The sequence below is a fragment of the Papaver somniferum genome, chromosome 8, assembly GCF_003573695.1.
Source record: "Papaver somniferum cultivar HN1 chromosome 8, ASM357369v1, whole genome shotgun sequence".
NCBI lineage: Eukaryota > Viridiplantae > Streptophyta > Magnoliopsida > Ranunculales > Papaveraceae > Papaver > Papaver somniferum.
In genome coordinates this window covers 67,244,629-67,269,108 of record NC_039365.1, presented here as the reverse complement: position 1 = coordinate 67,269,108, position 24,480 = coordinate 67,244,629, and positions in this window count along the sequence as shown.

Genomic DNA, 24,480 nt, shown 5'->3' with positions numbered 1-24,480 from the left:
GCATACATATTATTCATTAATAAAGAAAATATAGTATTTAAAACCTAAAAGAGATACTACTGAGCATGTCCTTACACATGAAAGTGTACAATCTCAAGAAGATCATAATTGACTCAGATAAATAAAGAGAAAGATTTTCTTTTTCTTAATTTACAATAAGTACATAAAGACTCAACATAAGAAGAAAAATATAATTTGATAGAATGAGCAGCTTGAAGATTGTGGATGACAACTGAAAAAGAGGGGGTCTAACAACCACACCCAATATTTCAAGAGAATCAACTAGATAATCAGATTCAATCTATAGAAAAGTATATCAAAGAGTTATATCTCAATTTCTCAATTCAATTTGCAATCAAACAAATAGGAATTTGCGAGCCCGATTGAATAAGAGAAATAACTTGGACGGTATCACAAACCAATATCCAAGTGTCAATCAATTCAATCAACAACCTAAAGGTCGGATTCAAGAACTGATTGAATTTAATGCACAACCTGTGATATTTCTATTATATAAAAAAATATAATACGGAAAATAAATAACATAGACACCAGAATTTTTTTTAACGAGGAAACCACAAATGCAGAAAACCCCCGGGACCTAGTCCAGCTTTGAACACCATACTGTATTAAGCTGCTACAGACACTAGCCTACTACCAATGAACTTCATACTGGAATGTACTTGAGTCCTAATCAATATCACAATAATCAAGGTACAGTTGCGCTCCTTACGTCTCTGAACCCTATCAGGATTCTACGCACTTGATTCCCTTAATTGATCTTACCCACAACCAAAAGTTGCTATGACCCAAAGTCGAAGACTTGATAAACAGATCCTCTCACACAGAAAAGTCAATTGGAATAGATAAATCTGTCTCCCACAGAAATACCTGTGATTTTTATTCCGTCTTTTGATAAATCAAGGTGCACAGGGAATAATTAATAAACCATACTTAGATTCCCTAAGAACATCATAATATTATCAATCACCTCACAATAATCTTAATCGTATGGAAGCGAAACAAGATATTTTGGAATCACAAACGATGAGATGAAAATGTTTGTGACTACTTTTAATCTTACCTATCGGAGATAAATCTCAAGCAAATCTTAGCAAAGATAATACTCAATCACGATAGTAAAAGTAAGATCAGAACGCAACTACATAGAAAATTGCTGGGTCTGGCTTCATAATCCCAATGAAGTCTTCAAGTTGTTAACCTATAGGGTTTCGTAAAAAACCTAAGGTTAAAGGGGAATCGTCTCTAGTCGCAACTAGTTTCACACATGAGGTGTGGGGATTAGGTTTCCCAGTTGCTAGAGTTCTCCCTTATATAGTTTTCAAATCAGGATTTTCAATCTAAGTTAGCTTGGTAACAAAGCATTCAATATTCACTATTAGATGAAAACCTGATTAGATTAAAGATGATATCTTTCAACCGTGAGATCGAACTTACCTTGTTATACATAAATGAAATGTACCTTCATTTAGGTTTGAGTAACCGTACTTAAACATGTACACTAGGTTGGCTCAATAATAGTCAACCAAAGTTAGCTATATGAACACTCTCATATCAATCTTATTCATCTTAACCACAACTAGTTCAAATGACTCAAATGAAACTAGTCATAGAGTTGTTCAATTGCTATATTCTCATAGAAGTATACAAGAACAAAATTGAAGCAAAATCAGTTTGATTCACTCGAATCAATTCATGAACATTATAACCACGATTTGCATAGAACGCATTCCTTATTATTTAAAGGTATTAGTTCATGAACAAACCGATTATAGAACTTTAACCACTCAAGTATGCAAACGGGTGCGTATACTTAAAGTAGCCGTACTGAGTTTGGGTTCGCCAGTACTCAAACGGGTACACGTACTTCCAAACACAATAGAAATTCCCGGACCCAAACCCTTCGCCAGTACACGTACAAGTATGTGTACTTAGGCTCCAAGAATTTCGCAACTATTAGGTACTCATACGGGTATGCATACTATAGTTTCGGTCATGGATCACATATATGCAAGCACGCATACTATGTTCATAATCCAATGATGCTTAAGTGTTCTAAACTCTATTTCAATCATTGAAACATTCTTAGAGGATGACAATAGTTGTTTTTACGAACTATTAGCATCAAAGAAATTTTCAAGTTATTGAAATAATCATTACGAAACATTCCAAGTCTACACCAAATGATTATATCACACAAACCATGTAAGATGTTACTCGCGATTCTCACATGATCATCTTTTGATTTTTGTCAAGAATATAAGATGAACTTGGTTGAAGCGAAAGCTTACCAACACATATTTCGAGAAATATGTAAGCGAGTTAAACTCAGCTCGAAATCTCAAATGTGTATAATCGAATACTATATAGTAATTCGACTTTTGTCTTAATATATGATATAGAGTTGAAATAGACTTTCCAAGTGATAGATGAGTTTTAGTCTCCACATACCTTTTGTTGATGAAGTTCCACAAGCTCTCCTTAGTAGTTCTTTGTCTTCAAATGATGAACGTCGTGAAGTCTAATACTCAACTACACAAGTTATCCTAGTCCGAGACTTCACTATAAGTAGACTAGAAATCAAGACTTATAGTTTTGATCACTAACATTAACAAACAAGCTTGAGATAACAACGCTTGCGAGTTTGACCGAGCATTGATCTAACAATCTCCCCCTTTGTCAATTTTAATGACAAAACTATCAATACATATGGATTACAAAATAAATAAACTTTGTAGCTTTTCATCCAAATGCTTGATCTCCTTGGTTCTTCAACATTACTCGAAATCATGGTCACTTCCAAGTACTCCAATGATTCTAAATGTGTTCAACTCAGCATCATAGTTGTTGAAGATCCTTAGCTATAACAATGAGAAAATAGTTGCTCTCAATCATTGTTATACAATGTCATAGTATTATTACACAACATCAAAGTCCAATTGTATCACAACTTTGACAATAATATTATGGTGATATGTATCACTCCCCCTTAGTCAATACTTCATCTCAAAATGAAAACCACTCTCCCTTACATAATGATCCGTAAACCATATGAATTTGTAGTGTGAACTACACATTAATTCTCCCCATTTTTGTCAATATAAATTGGAAAAGATACGAAAACTAGTGGGATCCTCATGAAATTTTCATAGAGATACTTCATGACCAAAAGAGAATAACATATCAACTTGTTTCGATGATTTCACATAGTCTAAACTTAGTGTATTCATCAAGGAGTTTATAAAGATATAAGAAAACTCCTACAATATTCCACATCCGCACTCCCCACAAAGATTTGTCAATTAATCACAAGTTCAATTAATAACTATCCCCCATAAAATGTCATTCCCGAAAGAACAACAAGAGCGACCTTACTTTTACAAGAAAAGAAGGATTTCTTTGGACATTAACAAATCACATGAAACATGAATTTGTATCCAAACATCTTATTTGAACTAACCACAAGGAAAATGATCAATTCAATTGTCCATGCTCAACATAAGAGAACTTACGGAGCAACAAGTACATACACAAAGATGTGGATCAGGGAAAGACCAATACTGCGGAATAATCAAAGATTCATTCTATTTTTCATCACTATTTGCACAATGACATATAATAGACTTAATGTTTGTAAACAAAATTTCATCCTATCTTCCATCAATATTTGCATAATGACATAATAGGATTAACTTTTGTAGTCAAAATTTCATTATATCTTTTATCAATATTTTCATACCGACATAGAATAGAGTTAACTTTTGAGCAAATATGGGAAGTCAAGGTTCACGGACGTAAACAACATATCCCATAACAATTTGCAATATATAAAACCATAAAGATTAATATTGAAAAAATCATCTTCCAAATAACTTAGAATTTAAATAAATAAATCTAAAAAACATTGCAAGATGAAAACGTTGGCTATAGCTATGTGTACTCACAACAATGGTTATTCCAACCATAGTTATCCTTATTAAAAACACAAGAATAAATTCATATAAGAAGTTTCCTAGACATTAAGACCTCTGAAAAGTTCTTTATCGTCCCCGAACTCTTTGACATCAACAGCCATGGGAACATATGGTTCATGAAAAAAGGAGTCAATTCCAACAAACCTTCTAGACTGATGCTGAACCAAGGCCTTATGAATTTCAAGAGTTCTCAACACAATAGCCTTTATTTTCTGAATCTCCTTCCTTGTTTCCTTCAACTCTTCAAGAACACCAGAAAACTTCTGAGAATTTGAAGGAACAACCCTTGGATTCCTCACATTCCTTATTTTTCTTTTCAAAGTTGGAGGTAATGGAGATTTATATTTTTCATTCATGATTGATTGCTTAACAATCATATTAACATTTTTTCCATCAGAAAACATAATGCTTGGAGTGTCCATACGTACGGAATTGTGAGAGGAAATCACAAGATAATCTCAACAAACATTCTTATGATAAAAAGTTTCAAGAGGAGGATAAAGGAATGTAGGGTTACGGAACCTTTAAACACACAAGTTCACGCACGCACAACTCTCAACCCTAAAGAAGGTAGAATTGTCGAGAATAACCCTCTTTCATTGATTAAACAGGAAAGTCCCTTCCAATATCAATTAGATATGAAAACTGGGAGAATTCCAAATTAGCAAAGACTCGGAAATACTAAAAAAAAAACAGACTAAATCAATTATCTTTTCCCAAAGCCCGAGGTGTGCACAATCTTGTCTCTTTTGAACAGGCACATGAGACAAGATGCACCAATCAGCAATCAAGTTGTGTTGTGGTGAACAATAATATGTCCACCATAACCTTTTTGAAAGCAATTCATGGAACCCTGTTTCTCAGACATCTTAGACCGCACTTTTCTCTCTCGCGGTCTAGACTTTTCTTTGGAAACTAACTTCTTCGAAGATGAGATGAGATTACATACCTCGGGTGATTTTTGAACAAGTTTGTACTTGTTTTCTAATCGATTTGCTCTTCGTTGAAGTTTGTACTTGAGATGTGCAAGCAACTAGACACATAGTGGAACCTGAAAAATCAGACAAAGAGTTTCCAACAGAAACAAATAAATCAATTTTTTCTTCCAGAACGGTTGAGATTTCTTCTGAAAGAAAATTTTCTTCTTCTTCTTCTTCTTCTTCTTCTTCTTCTTCTTCTTCTTCTTCTGTGTGTGGTTCAATCAGAGGAATCGGTGGTGAAATTAGGGGTTTTTTACTGGAACTAAAACTAAGGTTTGTGAGGTTTGTGTATGAAATCGAAGAGAGAATTAAGGATTTGGGTTATTAGTGATTTTAGGGTTCGTTGCATTAGTTAGAGGAATTAAAGAAGAAGAAATTAAAGACGGTACTGTTCGATTGAACATCTTTTAATACAATTAGGGATAGGATATTCAATTGATTTGAAGTTTATGTGATTCAATTTTAGAATTAAGAAACAGTAGCGGGGTTTTGTATTTTTTAATTCGTTTCGAAGTTTAGGTTTTAGAGGAAGGGTTCTTCAATTTGATGCATGGATTTAATGAGTTGGGGTCTGTTTCTTCAATTTCGTATCAGCGATTACTTCCCAGTTTGGAGAAGGGGGATTTCGTTGTTTGAAGGAAGTTTTCAATTAGGTTTTTTGCTGAATTTTCAGTTACAACTTGAAGAATTTTTTTCCCATATCTTTTGTAATCTTTGTTTAGGGATTGGAGGAATTGTTTCTTTCCCTGTTTGGAGAAGGATTTTGTAGAAAGGTTTTGAATTTTTTTTTCCTGGTTCCTGATTTTGAATTGTTTTTCATTCTTGTTCTTCACAATCTGCTCAACAGGGGAAAGAAGTAGAGGCAGAGCACGGTGTTGCAGAGGTTTTTTTTTTAAAAAAATCTCATGTATAGTTTTAATTAGGGGTTTGATGTATGGAATTTTGAGGTTTCACGTGTTTTAAGATCTTAAATTCCCATCCTTTGATACCTAATTAATGATCTTTGGTTGTTTTGATATACATTATGCCTAGATGTTCTCAGCCTAGCCAGGGGCAATGTTTAAGTCTCATTTCTCAGGTGCATGATTCCCAATCTGAATGTTTTTCGTCAGTGTCCTTTGAAAGGGTTTGATGGGTGCAAGAATGGTATAAGAGGCAGGGGTTTAGTTCAAGGTTCCTTTTTTAAGCATATCAATGATAGACATTTTGCTAATGGTGCAGAATTTGATAGATGTAGGGACACAATTCAAACTAATGGTGTAGTCTACGCTCTATGGGAGGATGCTCTTTCGCAGCTTAAGATGTGGTTGTGTACGCAGTGTATGCATCCCCATGGTTGTAGGAAGTGTTGCAAGGCACATGAAGGTGTTACGATTCCGGCCCCCTTCAATGGTAGAGATGTGGATTTCCTCATTCATGGTATAGCAAAACCAAATGAAGAGGTAAGTTTTTATGTTCATGAAGATATTTGTGTGGATGATGAACATAGATTGCCTTGTTTGGATGTTGAGTTATTGGATAAATTTTTTAGGTCACAAATTCGTACTGTTAGGCATATACCTGCTAAGTGTAGGCTTAGTTTCTCTAGGGATTTTAAACATACTATGGATGGTGTTATTTCTAATCTAATGGATATATCTTATTGGGTAAAGTTGCTTCTGTTTCCCATATGTATCCTTAGAAATTATATTCCTAAGTGTGGTTTTGAAGCGAAGTCAGGTGTGAGGAAGAAATTGCAGTTTGTTTCAATAACTTCTGTCATTGCTCAATGGCGAGAACCAGATGGGTGCTTTAAGTTAGTTCAGAAATTACTTGAAGACCATGAGTTCTTATCCAGTCATCCTTTACCTTGCAAGAAGTATAAGCAAGAGGACATCAATTTGCTATTATGTAGAAGGAAATTAAGTCAGGGAACATTTACTGCTGCAATTAGAGTTCTTACTTCTAGTGGTGTTGCTCCTTGTGATGACGATACCTTGGCAGTTTAAAGCTTAAACATCCCACTGCATGACCACCAGTAATACCCTTTGCCTCCATTGAGTCTGCTGCTTTTGTTTCTAACAAAGATATGGTTTTAGGAAGGATTAAGAGCTTCCCAAAAGGTACTGCTTGTGGAAGGGATGACCTTCATGCTCAACATTTCTTAGATGCTTTGAGTGGTTCTGCTGCTGTTGTAGCCGATGATGTTCTTACTTCCATTACTGTTATTTTCAATTTACTACTTGCAAGTAAATGTCTTCCCTTACTTGGTGAGTTTATTGCAAGTATTCCATTAACTCCATTACTTAAACCGGGAGGAGATATTAGACCAATTGTTGTAGGAACCATTTGGAGAAGACTTGTTTCCAAGGTAGATGCTTCCGAAGTTAGTAAGGATATGAGTGTTTATTTAGGTGATTATCAGTTTGGTGTTGGTATACCTTGTGGTAGTGAAGCTATATTACATTCAGTTAATCGTATTTTAGAAGCAAAAGGAACAAGCAATTTAATGTCTATGTTATTGGTGGATTTTAAAAATGCTTTTAACCTTGTTGATAGAACAACTATGATTTCTGAAGTGCGCCGCAGATGCCCCACTATATCTAGGTGGGTTGAATTTTGTTATGCATCTCCCGCTAGGATTTGTTATGGCACATCTACTTTGTCTTTGGCTCAAGGAGTTCAACAAGGTGATCCACTAGGACAATTACTTTTTGCTTTAGTTTTGCATCCTCTAGTGAAAAAGATTTCTGCACATTGTTCCTTGGACCTTCAGGCCTGGTACCTAGATGATGGTACCATCATTGGCGATACTTTGCAAGTCTCTAAAGCTTTCCAAATCATCCAGTCCGAAGGTTCAGTTCTTGGTCTTCATCTCAATCTACATAAAACTGAAATATTTTGGCCTACTATTGATGAAAGAAGTCGACTTGAAGAGGTTTTTCCTGCAGAAGTTGCCAGACCAACTGAAGGTATTAAACTTCTTGGAGGACCTGTCAGTTTGAGTCATCAGTTTTGTAGTGATATTGTTCTTGATCGTGTGAAGAAAACAGTTAACTTGATGCAGGCCATTCAGAGTTTAGGGGACCTCAAAGTGAGCTCTTGCTATTGCGTATTTGTGCAGGTATGTCCAAATTATATTTCACCATGAGAACTACTGCACCAATGTACCTACAAGAAGCTCAAGTAATTTTTGACACTCATTTGTTCAGTTATATGAGACGTTCGATTGTAAATGATGGGCCTGGATATGGTGTATTTCAACATAGGATTACTACCTTTCCTATCCATGATGGTGGTCTGGGCATATATTCTATGTCATACACCATTCAGTATTGTTACCTTGCCTCTTGCATCCAATCTAAGCAGCTGCAGGATACTTTCTTGCGTTATTCTGATATATGTAGCGATGGTTCCAATTACCATCTTGCTTTAGACTCTTTCTTCAAGGTATGTCATATTGATTCTGCCTCTTTCAACATTGAGTTAACTGCCCCCCATCCTATGCGTTTACTGGCATCCAAGTACTTTAATGTTGTTGAACAAGAGATGCCAAATCTATATAACATGTCAGTTAGGTATTTAGTCTTATGGCAGTGCAATAAGTTCCCACATGCTCAGGATTATTTTCTAGTTGTGTCTATAGGTGGTCTTGGACAATGCATTGGTCCTCGACAGTTTTGTGCCGTTCTTTGTTATCGTCTTGGTATTCCACTCTTTACAGATGGGAGTTTTTGTTGTTTCTGTAGTCGAGATATGGATTTGTTTGGTGACCATGCTCTTCACTGTGCACACGAAATAAGTTATAAGTTTTGGCATGATTTGGTTCGTGATGCTTTGTTTGATATATGTTCTCGTGATGGCATACACACACAAAAAGAGGTGGATTTGGGTTTCTTATCAGCTGACGGTGATGCTTTAAGGCCTGCAGATATTCTCATTTATAATTGGGACGCGGGTCGTGATGTGTGTTTAGATGTAACTGGAATTTCACCTTTTACAGGAGATGGAGTTAATACCTTCGTACCAGGGCAGGCTGTATGTAATGCGGTTTCAAGAAAGCGGAACAAGTATCTTGACAAGTGTACTACACATGGTTATGGTTTCGGTACTATAGCTTTCACGACGTTGGGAGAGTTAGGTGATGAGACCGTGGATTTATTGAAGATAGTGAAGAATTTTGTAAATAGTTATGATGTAAATGTTAAAATTGGTGATTTTCTTTTTCATAGATTAGGAGTTACTATTCAAAAATATGTTGGCGCCCAATTAGTTGCTAGGTTGCCGACAAGTTATTTGTAGTCCAAACTTGTAACTTGGTTTTCTTTTTTTTTGTTATCATACTATATCAAGATTGATGTATGTATTGCTACAAAAATCAATATTTTCACAAAGAAGTGCAACACTTGATTTTTCGTCCTCATTAGAATCATAGTGATCAGACATTTCATCAAGAGTTGCAACAAGACCTTTGTTCCCAGTGTATTTTCTGCGATTCATACACTCATTTACAAAATGACCAAATCCTTTACACTTAAAGCACTATGGCATATCTTCGTCATCAGTTTCGTTAATATCCCTGTTTTTAGGAGGAACATGATTATGAAGTTTAACTGATGACTTAGTTTTATCTTTGGAGAACCGTTTATTTCTCTTCAACATAATATCTCTAAACTGTCTTGTGATCAAAGAGACTGACTTTTCAAGATCTTCATATGATGAATCAGCCTCAGAAAGATCATCTTCAGATATGCAAATACTTTTACTTTTGTCAAGTAATTTAGTGTTCTTTTGTGCTTTGAAGGCAACATCCTTTCCGGATTTGGATGTATGCTCATGATCAAAGATCTTTAACTTCCCAACCTGAGTATTTCTGGAAAGAGTTTCAAGGTTATTTCCCTCAACGATGGCATGCTTCTTAGAATCGTATATGGATGCTGTTGAGGGGTGAATTTAGGTTTGAGGTTCTACCCGTCCTATCTATCCAAATGACCTCACTTTACTAAGAATGGTAAGAGAGAGTTGTCTTTCCATTGTACCTTTTCCTTCTTTATATAGACTTTCCAAAAGCCCCTTCCTTTTATGACATCATGCCATGTGTCCTAAACTTCTATAATTACTACTAATGCCATTCCTTATCTAATAAAACCTCCTTATTTCTTATTAATTCCTCCCTCGTCCTTTCCATCTAATAGACACTTTCTTGGTGGACTTGGGCTTCAGTCCCTAAGTCCCCATGTATCATGTTGGGATTGCCTCCCCTTGGAGGGCATACTATCCCGGCTAAAGGGGTAGTATTTTTCATGTATCAACATTAGTCCCTTGATTATTGGGTCAACTTTAAATGACACGATAGTCAAATCATCATTTACTCTCGATCTCCACGCGTCACAAACAACGGGACGGTTGCTATGTCACTTATGATGACACTTCCTCTCTATATAGCTGTTATTCCTTACATTCAATTATCTGCCTCAAACACCTCGTTTTCCATTTTTGCTTCTTCCCGTAGAATACTTTACTTAAATGGCTCATTCCCTTCATGGGTACGTTTTAACCTTAGCGCTTATTCCTGAGCTGGTCTCAATATTCAAATAGGCGGAACTGGAATGCCTGTTGTTAGTGAAGGCCTAAGTTGAGGCGCTTCGTGAACACAGATTAGCGAAAAGGGACTCCATGCGTTTCCAGTTTGCGGAACGTCATGAAGTGCATCAGACGGCTCAGAGGGAAGGACACATGACATCTACCATTCAACATGCTTTAGATGACGCCGTCAAAGCTCGGTACGTTGCCAATTCACTTCTCATGGAGTCCTCACTAATTACAGCAACTATAGATCATGTCATCGCCGATTGTCGTTCGTGTACCTCTGATCAAGTGGCTCCGCGGTTCCCGGGGTATACTCTATATTTAGCGGCTGTCTCAGCACTCGTAAACTTGCTCTATCCTAAAGATGAGCTCGCGTGTCTACTAGCGTAAAGAACATAGGTGGAGGTGTTGTGGGTTCTCAGGAGGACTCGTTTAGACAAAGCACGTAGGGAGTGTGATGAACATGAAATCACTCTTGTGCTCGCTCGTAATACAAGAGGTAAGGGAAAAGTTATGCGAGACATCCGCAGATTGATAAGCGAGGATAACTGGGAATTATCTCAGGCTTCCATTCAGTGTGACGAGGGGCGTTTAATGGCGGAATTCCTGGATATGGACATTGCCCGTTGTCGTGAGGTAATAGTCGGTTAATGATGTGTGTCGTTTTGAGGCGACTTATTTTTCTAGATATTTCTTTCGTGCACTAGTTTTGGGATTCCGTCTCTTGTGAAATTCTTTTTGATGTTCGTACTACTTATCGCTTGTTTCTATGCTTCTCTTCCCTGTTGCTACTTTCCCTACCCTTCTTGTGTTGTGGGTATTTCCTTGCTGGTCTTTGATCTCTGAGTCCCCAGGACTCTTTTCAAGTCTGCCTTCCCTCTAGGGGGTACCTCAGTGCTGCCTGGGGGGGGGGGGGGGGGGGGGGGGGGGGCGTCATCTCCTGTACTTCATGGTCAATGTGAATCGACACGTATCTCCACGTGTAAAGAAAGAAAAGAGGGTATGGATGGTAATTGTATCGTGAGTCACGCCCTTTACCTATATATACAGTTCTTCTCCCTAGTATGCTTACTAGTTTATTTTTAATTTTATTTTCTCCTTCTCTTGGTCAATCGTATTGCCTGCATGGCCAACTCTCTTCATGGGTATGTGTTATCTTTGGCGCCTGTTCCCATGTTGGTTTCGGCGAGATTCAGGCGTTGTGAATTGAAGCGACTTCTGCTTGTGAAGTCTGAATCGAGGAAGAGGAAGGTAAATAGAGATGCCAAGCGCGAGAACTTTAGGTTACAACATGAGGCATACCAGACTGCTCGGAAAGCTGAACCATCAGGTCGCGTGCCATTGGAGATCCAACAAGCGCTGGACGAGGCTACTACTGCTCGTGACGCGGCCAATCAACTATTCACAGATTATGTGATGCTGATGGATACTATAGATCGCGTCATTTCCGATTTCCATCTCTGGATTTCCTATAAGATAGCCTTACCGCTTCTTGGGCATACACTGACCTTGGCGGCTGCATCTACGCTCGTACCTCACCCCTATCTTGAGGATGAGTTGGCGCGCTTATTAGTCTTAAAATAGGAAGCGGGTTTGTTATGGACGCTTCGGTTAATTCGTCAAGATAAAGCTCGTAAAGAGTACGATGACCATGAGGATACTCTTTCGCTTGCTCGTGAAGCCGGGGCTGAGGGTGAAGTTATTCAAGACATCTATCATTTAGTGCATGAATCTGATCAGGATCTTCGCTTGGCTACTACCCAATGTGATGACGGACATTTGATGGTGGAAGCTTTGGATGCGGATATTGCTCGTTGTCGCGCGTTAATGGATGATTAGGTTGTGTGTCCCTCTGTAGGGCTGTCTTTTCATTTTGACGTTTAGTTTCCCTTTTATGTTTGTTCTGAATCAGTATGAATAGTTTTTGCTTTTTAATTTGGAGTATTGTTTTCTTCCCTTTATCTCCTCTCTCTCTTTTCTTTTTGAATGTGTTTACTCCCTCTCTCTCATGTTTCTCTGTTGTTGTTTTTTTGTGAGAAGGGTACGTGTACTCCCTCCCTATTTTATGAGGGGGTTACCACTGATAAAAGAGGGTTAACGCCATAGTAAAATGCGCCTACTCCCACTTCTCTTTATTGAAAAGGTGTTGGTTGAGGTGGGCGTTAGTGAAACGCGCCTACTCCCCCTATTTTTATTGAAAGGTTGTTGGGTGGGGTGGACGTTAGTGAAACACGCATATTACCCTATATGTTTATTGAAACGGTGTTGGGTGGGGTGGGCGTTTGTGAAACACGCCTATTCCCCCTTCTTTTTATTTAAGAGGTGTTGGGTGGGGTGGGCGCAGGGAAACACGCCTACTCCCTCCTCTCTTTTTTGTTGAAAGGGTGTTGGGTGAGGTAGGCGTTAGTGAAACGCGCCTACTCCCTCCTATTTTTGTTGAAAGGTTGTTGGGTGGGGTGGGCGTTAGTGAAACACGCCTACTTCCTCCTCTTTTTGTTGAAAGGTTGTTGGGTGGGGTGGGCGTTAGTGAAACACGCTTATTCTCCCCCTCTTCTGGATTGGCCTTAGCATTCTCTTCTTGGATTTGTCAGTCAATCAGGCGCCCTTGGCTAACCTAAGACCTTTTGTAGATTTGTCAGTCGATCATGCGCTTTTGGATGACCCGAGACCTTTTGTAGATTTGTCAGTCGATCAGGTGCCTTTGGATAACCTGAGACCTTTTGTAGGTTTTTCAGTCGGGCGCCTTTGGCTAACCTGAGACCTTTTATAGATTTGTCAATAGATCAGACGCCTTTTTCTAACCTGAGACCTTTTGTAGATTTTTCAGTCGATCAGGCGCCTTTGGCTAACCCGAGACCTTTTGTATATTTGTCAGTCAATTAGGCGCCTTTGGATAACCTGAGACCTTTTGTAGATTTTTTAGTCGATCAGGCGCCTTTGGCTAACCTGGGACCTTTTTTTAGATTTGTCAGTCGATCAGGCGCCTTCGGCTAACCTGAGACCTTTGTATATTTGTCAGTCGATCAGGCGCCCTTGGTTCGCCTGAGACCTGTTGTAGATTCACATCACTTTTGATAACTTACTTTTATTGCTTGAAGCAGATGTTTATACATTGAGGGGTTAAGGCATGGAATTTTTCAGCCATTTACCGTTGATGGGCATTTTGACCTTGGTCGCGTCCATGCGCCTGGGCTTATAATATCCGCTTTCTGCTACTTTTCTTATTTTGAATGGGCCTTCCCAGTTAGCTGCAAACTTACCAGCGCTAGCATTTCTTTATACGTGAGGGGAGATTTTTAGTACCAGGTCGTCTGTCTTAAAGGTTCTCTCCTTCACGCTCTGGTTATAGTAGTTGGCTACACGCTTCCTGTAAGCTTCTACGAATCGTTCCGCACGCGCTCTCCGTTCTTCTATCATATCCAGGTGGGAGAAACGACTTATCTCGTCTGGCATGTTGTGTCTGTCCATCACTACTCTTGCCGATGGGATCGCTATCTCTGCCGGTAGTATCACGTCTTCTCCGTAGACTAGTGAATAGGGTGATGCCCTGGTGGAACTACGTTTCGAGATTCATATATGCCCAGAGTTCTAACGGCAGCTGTTCGTGCCATTCCCTATGGCGATCATGCACTGTCCTGCTGAGGATTCGGATGAGCGTCTTGTTTGTCGACTCAGCCTGTCCATTTCCATTTGGGTAATAAGGGGTCGACATATGAAGCCTTATGTTGTATTGGCGGATCAAATCGAGTACATCCTTATTTACAAAAGATTTGGAATTATCTTCCCTAATTATCATGGGCGCGTCGAACCTATAAATGATATGATCTTTGATGAACGCGGCCACGGTTGATCCAGCGTAGTCTTTGAGAGATATCGCTTCAACCCATTTCGATGCGTACTCAGTAGCCGTTATTATGTATTTGTGGCGCTTTGATGACGTCGGGTTGATTGGTCCTATAAGATCAAGCCACCAGCTATGAAACGTCCATGGAGTCACTATGTTGTGTAGCTGTGTGGGGCGCTTGGATCAGATTTCCATGCGTTTGGAAAATCAAGCATTTGCGGACATGTTCTGCGGTATCGCTTTCCATGGTTGGCCAGTAAAACCCACCTTCATAAAGATGGAGGAACAACTTACGTATTCCTTGATGCTCGGTATCATGTGACCGTGTCATTACCTCCGCTGCTTCATGATCCGACATGCATCGTAATATGGCCTCGCCGTAGTTTCTTCGATAAAGGATACCGTCGTGTACCAAGAAATGTGCAGATTTATTTTGGATCTTCAGAGACGCTTTCCTTTCACTGGGAGACTTTCCATATTGAATGAAATCTATGTAAGGCTATCTCCAATTTACTCCCTCGACTGTACAGACCTCTGCCAGTTGTGGTGGAGACTGACAGTCAGCGCAACTGTCTTGGAGGGATACTGCTTATGCGGAAATGCTTGGACAGTATAACCCTAATCTCTGAAGTTTTCGGTACAGGTGAACGGCACCAGTCTGTCCACAAGTCCCCGTGTGCAATTCCTGGAGTAATTTGTCTGCCTTCCTCTTATTCACGCACCTTGCGAGTGATCCTCCGGCAGCTCTATAGTATAACGTCCCTTGGATCATCACAAACTGTTTCAAGGCCTGGGTGGGCATTACCTGATCTTCGTTCATCCTGGTAAGTTCTTCGATATATACCCGCCTCCAGTCGTCTGCCTCTTCGAATGCCAAATCTTCTTTCCATGTGCTGGGTAGGTCTTTTCTCCGTATTGTGACCGTACCCTCTTCTTCACCGTTTTATTGCACTTTGCTTGATAAGGTTTCCAAGGCGTCTGCGTGTTTATTCCCACCTCTTCCAGTATGGTCAAGCGTTGACCCTGTTTGGTTCATCAACCTTTGAGCCTCTGCCCGGTAAGATGCTAGGTGTGGTTCTTTGACGTAGAAATCGCCATTCACTTGATTTGTCACGAGTTTTGAATCGCCTTTAACTTCCACGCTTCCTATATTGAGTTGCTTAGCCATTCGAAGTCCTAGGATTAATGCTTCGTACTCGGCGATGTTATTATTGTACGAGAAATCCAGTTTAAACGAATATGAGAGTAACTCGCCTTGTGGGGCTTCAAACACTACTCCGGCTCCCCCGACGGTGATGTACGATGACCCATCGAAGAACATGGTCCAAGGTTTGTTAGTATCCGCGACTGCCACTTCTCCAGGTAAGTATCCATGTACCTCATCGTCCCCTTGTCTTGGAAACATAGCCATTAAGTCGGCGATCGCTTATCCTCTTACTGCTTTGGGTCGTTGATATTTGAGTTCGAATTCAGACAGTTGTAGCAGCCATCAAGCAGTCCTTCCGGTTAGGACATGTTTGGACGCCAGATAAGCTATGGGGTTTGTCGCGGCTACCATGATGGTCTCATGTGTCAAGAGATAAGGTCTTAGTTTCTGTGTTGCGTAGATAAAGGCTAGGCATGCATTCTCCACGCACGGATATCTCAAATCCGCATCCCTTAGGACTCGACTGACATAATAAATAGGTGATAGCTCTTCCCCTCCCATGTCTTGTACCAGGACTGCACCTATCTCCGAATTGGTGAACGTCGTGTAAAGGTAAATGGGAGCTCCTTTAATCAGCGGCTTGAGAACCTTAGGGCTGACAAGGCATTGCTTCAATTTTTCGAATGCGGCGCACTGTATCTCGCCCCATACAAAATACACTCCCTTCTTTAGTAAGGGGAGGAATGCAGTCATTAGTTGCGCTAAACCCGGTATGAAGCATCGTATGTACGATATTCGTTCAGTGAAGGCTTGTAATTCCTTTGTATCTGCTGGGGGTTCCATGGTCATGATTGCTTTGAATTTACTCGGGTCTACCTGGATTCCTTCATTGGTTACCACAAAGCCTAAGAACTTTCCCGATTCCACACCGAAGGCGCACTTGAGAGGATTCATTTTGAGCTTGAACTTTCTGCACCTCTCGAAAGTCGTCTTTAGGTGGGAGACGTGGTTTTCGGTTGCTTGCGTCTTGACCACGATATCATCAACGTAAACTTCTATTATTTGATGTAGTAAATCATGGAATATGGAGGTCATAGCGCCCGCATTTTTCAGGCCAAATGGCATTACTACGTAATAGAAATTTCCATACGGAGTTTGGAATGCCGTCTTCTTTGCGTCTGACGGATCTATTTTTCTCTGGTTATACCCACTGAAGCCATCCATGAAGGAGAATCGCCACTTTCCCCCCGTTGCGTCTAGCGTCATATCGATATTAGGCAAGGGGAAGTCATCTTTTGGGCACACTCGGTTTAGATCCCTATAGTCAACGCAGCACCTGATCTTTCCATTTTTCTTCGTCATAGGCACAATATTGGCTAACCAGGTCGGAGGTTGGATGGGTTTGATAAATTTATCCTTCATTAAGCGCTCCACCTCTTCCTTTATTGCAAGAGCTTTGGCCCTGGGGAACTCCCTACTCCTTTGCTTTACTGGTTTGAACTCAGGTGACACTCCGAGGGTGTGAGCTAAGAGCTCGCTATCGAGTCCTGGAATCTCATCATAGTCGAAGGCGAATACATCTTTATATTCTCTCAGTAAAGCGATTAGTGCTACCTTTTATTCCTTTTCCAAGCTTTTGCTTATCATTATAGGGAGCTTATCTTCTTTCGTTCCTATATCAATTTCTTCTATTCCATCCATGGTGAGGTCTTTGGGCGTTCATTCTTCTGTGGTTCTAGTATTTGCGTCTGTAAGCTGATCTCGCAATTCCTCATCATCAACCATGCTATAGGGTAGCTCAGCCAAGCATTGTTCTGCACTTTCAGAGGGAGCTTCTGTTTCGTTTCTTGATATTTCTGCGCAACATTGTTCATCTTCGGTCACTCTCTCAGTTAATTGTTGTAATCGATATACATATCCCCCATCTGGCTTAGAGAAGCGCTGGAACCTGGGATGTTCCTCCTGTTTCCTCTTTCTTTCGGCGGGGAATACCATCCTGGATGGGCTAAACACGGACTTTGATGGCTTCGGTTCTTCTTCTTCTTCTCCCCATTTAGGTAGCGGGATGAGTTGCACTTCAAGTACTTCATCTTCTTCCTTCGGTACATCATAGTAGATCGCGTCCGCCATGTAAGCTTCCTATGGGTCAAAAGGATTGCCAGTGGCTGGAATCCGGTACTGCTTTCCTCCTATGTTAGTTTTGACGCATTGGTGGTATGTTGACGCCACTACCTTGTGATGGAGTAGCCATCCTCGTCCTATTAGTATGTGGAACGTGGTGTCGTCTTCTAGCACATAAAATGGCGTGGGCGTTCGGATAGGGCTGACCTTCATGACCAAGTTAACGATCCCAATAGCTTTCCAAGCATGTCCTCCGAATCCTTTCATTATTGTGACTCGCATTCTGATCGCGGATCTTTGCACACCTAGGATGTCTAAGGTATGCTTAGAAATTAAGTTCAGGGACACGCCTCCATCTATAAAAGCTCTTTTTAGCGGTTGCTTATCAATGTACGCTGTCAAGTATAAGGGCCTAAGGTTCTCCCCTGGGTAGCAGATATCTTCGTCTGTGAACACGATCGCCTCTTTGGGAAGGAGACCACATGGATTTCCTGCCGCTATAGCCCTAGATGTTTCTTTTATCTGATTTTCACTGAAACCGAGGGAGTCGAAGAAATGTTGATCCAACACCGTTTTGGAAAACTGATTAGCTACGCCTTCTGTATTCTCGAACGCTGGGTTCTCCGTCTCGACTTCACATGCTTCCTCGTTATCTTCCCAAGGCCTCCAAACATCTCCACTTGGATCATGGGAGAGCATCATGACTTGGTGCTGGACCGCCTTACCATTCTCCGGGTTGCCCATCTCGATCTCGCCTATCTCCATCTTTTTATGGAACAGTCTCCACAGATTGTAGCAATCGATTGTAGGGTGTTGTATCTTTCGGTGGAAGTGACAGTATCTGGCGTCGTTTTTTTCAATGGTGCTGAGGTCCGTCTTTGTTGGCGGCAGTTGAGTTTCTTGATTTGCTATCCACTGCTCCAACAAACTTACGATCTGTTCCTTGATACATGGTAGGGGCGTAGGAAGCGACTGGATACTCCAACCTTCTCGGTTATTATTGGCGCGTGTGTTTCTTTGTACAGTTTATACGGTGTTAACTGTGTTGCGCCAGATATAATCTGAGTTGTGCTCCTCAACACAATCAGCGATTCTTGCCGCCGCTTCTTCTAGATCAACGAACGTGGGGAAACGGAAATTGACCAGGATTTTCTTAAAGGACGGAGTCATTCCCCGCACACAGATTTCCACTAGCGCCTCCTCCTTAACGTCTTAATGGAAATCTAGAGTGAGCAGTCGGAACCTGGTGATGTATTTTCCGATTTCCTCGCCTGGGAGCTGGTTGCATTTTCTTACATCTATATTCGTAACCTTTCTTTTTGCTGAATAAAACGTTTTGAGGAAAAGAGTGGACATGGTTGACCATGAGCTAATGCTTCCCGGCTTTAAGTTATCGTACCAGGTAAACGCTGTATCAATTAGCGACTTTGGAAATTCCCTTAGACATAGTTTTCCATCGGTTGCACGGTCATTCATGGTAGACAGAAATCGACTAAGGTGTTCCCTCGCATTTCCTTGCCCGTCGTAGACTTTGAACTTTGGTGAAATATAATCCTCCGGGTATTGATACTCTGTAATTTCCGAGGAGTAGGGGCTAGCCATGAAATCGTAATTATCTTGTTTGACAATTCTGTAGTTCATTTCCAAGTACTTAGCCATCGCTTCTTGCGTCATGGCTATCGGTTCTTCCTTTTCTTCTATAACTTCCGTCGCCTCTTTAACATTCTTCTCGAAGTTCGCTACCTTCATGAGTTTTCTCAATTCTTGCTCTCTTCGTATGTGGTTTTCCAATTCCTCCTGCATCTCTTTGAGGGAAGGTTGGGCGAGTGGTGTTTCCTCGATTTCCTGTTGCTTATCCTTTTCGCGCGCGTCGTCTAGATTCTTTGCTTGTGTGATGGGCTCCGATACTATCCATACTCTTTCTCCCTCTGTGTTAAGTGGCGGGATGTTCGGTGGACTCTCTGTCGCGCTTGATTTAGCGCCTCCTGGGTGTGTCATGGTTAGCTAGGCACGAGCCTCTGGGTGTGGTCGCCTAATGTTGAGGGGTGAATTTAGGTTTGAGGTTCTACCCGTCCTAGCTAGCCAAATAACCTCACTTTACCAAGAATAGTAAGAGAGAGAGAGTTGTCTTTTCATTGTACCTTGTCCTTCTTTATATAGACTTTCCAAAAGCCCCTTCCTTTTATAACATCATGCCATGTGTCCTAAACTTCTTTAATTACTACTAATGCCAATCCTTCTCTAATAAAACCTCTTTCTTTCTTATTAATTCCTCCCTTGTCCTTTCCATCTAATAGACACTTTCTTGGTGGACTTGGGCTTTAGTCCCTAAGTCCCCATGTCTCATGTTGGGTTTGCCTCCCCTTGGAGGGCATACTAGCCCGGGTAAAGGGGTAATATTTTACATGTATCAACAGATGGCAACGATCTGAGAATTCTCATCACAATGTCCTTTCCAGGAATAGTCTTACCCAACGCAAAAGATGCATTAACAATTTCGGACACTTGGTGATTAAACTCATCAAATGAATCTTCATCTGCCATACAAAGGTTTTCCCAATCAGAATTTAGGTTTTGAAGCCTAGCTTCTTTTCGCAGGTATTCCCTTCAAATAGGGTTTCTAAGATATCCCAAGCATCTTTAGACTTTGTGCAAGTAGTCACATGATTCTGGAGCTCTGGGGTAATGGCATGGATGATGTCATTTAATACGTCAGAATTTTTCTTTGCAGCAAGAATCTCGGCGGCACCATATTTACCAATATCCTTTGGAACTGTTACATCGCCTTCTATAACTTCCGGTGGATCATAGCCATTAAAAACATAAACCCATGATTGAAAATGACGCGCTTGAAGAAAGGAACGCATAGCAATTTTCCACCATAAGTAATTTGAGCAATCGAAGACTGGTGGTACGTTTATAGAGATAGCACTTCTGTCCATATTCAGATCGCTACAAACACATACTTATGAGGTCTTAAATGTGTTTGCCTGCTCTGATACCAATTGAAAAAGCGGGGGTCTAACAACCACAGCCAATATTTCGTTCGACAATCTGAATAGACAAACTCCAATATACTTTCAAGAGAATCAACTAGACAGTTAGACTCAATCTATAGAAAATTATATCAAATAATTATATCTCAATTTCTCAATTCAATCTGCAATCAAACAAATAGGAATTTGCAAGCCCGATTGAATAAGAGAAATAACTTGGACAGTATCACAAACAAATATCCAAGTGTCAATCAATTCAATCAACAACCCAAAGGTCGGATTCAAGAACTGATTGAACTTAACGCATAACCTGTGATATTTATATTATATAACAAAATATAATGCGGAAAAGAAATAACACAGACACCAGAAATTTTGTTAACGAGGAAACCGCAAATGCAGAGAAACCCCGAGACCTCGTCCAGCTTTGAACACCACACTGTATTAAGCCGCTACAGACACTAGCCTACTACCAATGAACTTCAGATTGGAATGCAGGTGAGTCTTAATCAATCTCACACTGATCAAGGTACAGTTGCGCTCCTTGCGTCTCTGAACCACGGCAGGATTCTACGCACTTGATTACCTTAGCTGATCTCACCTATAACCAAGAGTTGCTACGACCCAAAGTCGAAGACTTGATAAACAAATCTGTCTCACACAGGAAAGTCTATTGGAATAGATAAATCTGTCTCCCACAAGAAATACCTATGAGTTTTGTTCAGTCTTTTGTTAAATCAAGGTACACATAAACCAATTGATAAACCGGACTTATATTCCCGAAGAACAGCCTAGTATTATCAATCACCTCATAATAATCTTAATCGTATGGAAGCGAAACAAGATATTATGGAATCATAAACGATGAGATGAAGATGTTTGTGACTACTTTTAATCTTACCTATCAGAGATAAATCTCAAGCAAATCTTAGCAAAGATAATACTCAATCACGATAGTAAAAGTAAGATCAGAACACGCAACTACAAAGAAAATAGTTGGGTCTGGCTTCACAATCCCAATGAAGTCTTCAAGTCGTTAACCTACAGGGTTTCGTGAAAAACCTAAGGTTAAAGGAGAATCAACTCTAGTCGCAACTAGTATTACACATGAGATGTGGGGATTAGGTTTCAGTTGCTAGAGTTCTCCCTTGTATAGTTTTCAAATCAAGATTTGCAATCTGAGTTACCTTAGTAACAAAGCATTCAATATTCACCGTTAGATGAAAACCTGATTAGATTCAAGTTAATATCTTTCAACCGTTAGATCGAACTTAGCTTGTTATACACAAATGAAATGTACTTTCATTTAGGTTTGAGTAACTATACCTAAACGTGTACACTAGGTTGGCTCAACAGTAGTTAACCCAAGTTATATATATGAACACTCTCATATCAACCTTTTTCATCTTAAACACAACTAGTTCAAATGACTCAAATGAAACTAGTCATAGAGTTGTTCAATTGCTATATTCTCATAGAAGTATACAAGGACACAATTGAAGCAAAATCGGTTTGATTCGCTCGAATCAATTCATGAACATTATAGCCACGGTTTGCATAGAATGCATTCCTTATTATTTAAATGTATTAGTTCATGAACAAACCGATTTTAGAACTTTAACCACTCAAGTATGCAAATGGGTACGCCTACTTAAAGTAGCGGGACTGAGTTTGGGTTCGCCACTACTCAAACGAGTACGCGGTAGAAATTCCCGGACCCAAACCCTTCGCCAGTACACGTACGGGTATGTGTACTTAGGCTCCAAGAATTTCACAACTAACAGGTACTCATACGGGTATGCATACTATAGTTTCCGTCATGGATCACATATATGCAAGCACGCATACTATGTTCATAATCCAATGATGATTAAGTGTTTAAAACTCTATTTCAATCATTGAAACATTCTTAGAGGATGACGATAGTTTTCACGAACTATTAGCATCAAAGCAATTTTCAAGTTATTGAAATAACCATTACGAAACATTCCAAGTCTACACCAAATGATTGTATCACACAAACCATGTAAGATGTTACTCCGCGATTTTCACATGATCATCTTTTGACTATCATCAAGTATACAAGATGAACTTGGTTGCAGCGGAAGCTTACCAACACATATTTCGAGAAATACGTAAGCGAGTTAAACTCAGCTCGGAATCTCAAATGTGTATAATCGAATACTATATAGTAATACGACTTTTGTCTCAATATAGGAGATAGAGTAGAAATAGACTTTTCAAGTGATAGATGAGTTTTAGTCTCCACATACCTTTTGTTGATGAAGTTCCACAAGCTCTCCTTAGTAGTTCTCCGTCTTCAAATGATGAACGTCGTGAAGTCTAATGCTCAACTACATAATCTATCCTAGTCTGAGACATCACTATAAGTAGACTAGAAATCAAGACTTATAGTTTTGGTTACTAATATTGACAAACAAGCTTGAGATAGCAACGCTTGCGAGTTTGACCGAGCAGTGCTCTAACAACAACATCAACATAATGGCCAAGCTTGTTGTGCTAGATTGAAGATGGTGGTGTGACAGATGCTTGAAACCAAGTGGGATTATGTGGCAAGAAGAAATATAATGGGATACAAGTTGGTAAGGACAATAACCTTCAACTAAAACCTGTTTCATAACAACATCTTTAATCACATTGCCCCAATCATGAAGTTCAAAAAAGCATTTATTATCTCTAGTGAATTTTGTTATAGAGAGTAAGTTTACCTTTGGTATATACAGATCTTGTGAAAGTTTACCTCTAGGATCTTGTTAAAATTCCTAGAGGTAGTTTTAAGAATCGAGTCACTAATACTAGAAATTGATGAGAGCTTACCATTGCCTATCATCACATTTACAAAGGAGCAAAATATGTTAAGAGTGATGCATCATTGTTCACATGGTTTGCAGCTCTAGAATCAAGAATCCACTAAGCAGTAGTAGGTAAACTGTCAACACTTTCTTCAGATCATGCATTTCATTTAATACCTGCGAAGGCTTTTTGAACAGAACTGATAAATTCGTGTAAGGTGTCTACAATAACACCGACTAACAGAATGGCTATTTCTTCCACAATTCTGACACAAAACTGTAAAGCAGTCAATAGTATTACCACCACTGATGCTATTTCTATTCCTAGAAACACCACCAGAATTCTCTTGACTACTAGAATCTAGTACAAATGTGTTATTCTTAAAATTGCTCTTGTTCTTGCCATTACCATTTTTCCTGAGAATTCTCCTTACCACCACCAAAATTGGTGTTTCTACTAAACATTGCAGCTGGAGTGTTGATTATCAAATAAACTAGTCATTTCAGATTCTTGACCTTTCAATTACTGATGGTGGTTCGTCAATCTAGATTCTGTCTCAATAAAGGTAAAGGGAACATCTCTTGTTTGAGCAGATATCACAAAATTATTATACACTCTACCAAACCAATTCAAGACATGCATTATAATATGAGAATTACTCACACGTTCATTAATGGAAGCAAGATTATCTGTAATTCCCTTAATTTGTTGGAGATATTCTTTCACAGATTGATTTTCCTTCAGAACATTTTTAGCTAATTATGGAGCATAGATCTTCTTGCAGCAAATTGAGTAGTAAAGGTTAATACCCAAATCTCATGAGCAGTAGCCAGTCCAAGAACATCACTTGAGACAACTCGAGAGAAAACAATCTACTTTCCTCCAACATGGCCAAGCTGGATTCTGCACTTGAACACCATCAACAGTAACATGGCGAGGAGGTTCTTGAATTGAACCATTGACATAATCAAACAGATCAACATAGATCAAAATGGACTCAAATTGATCATTCCAA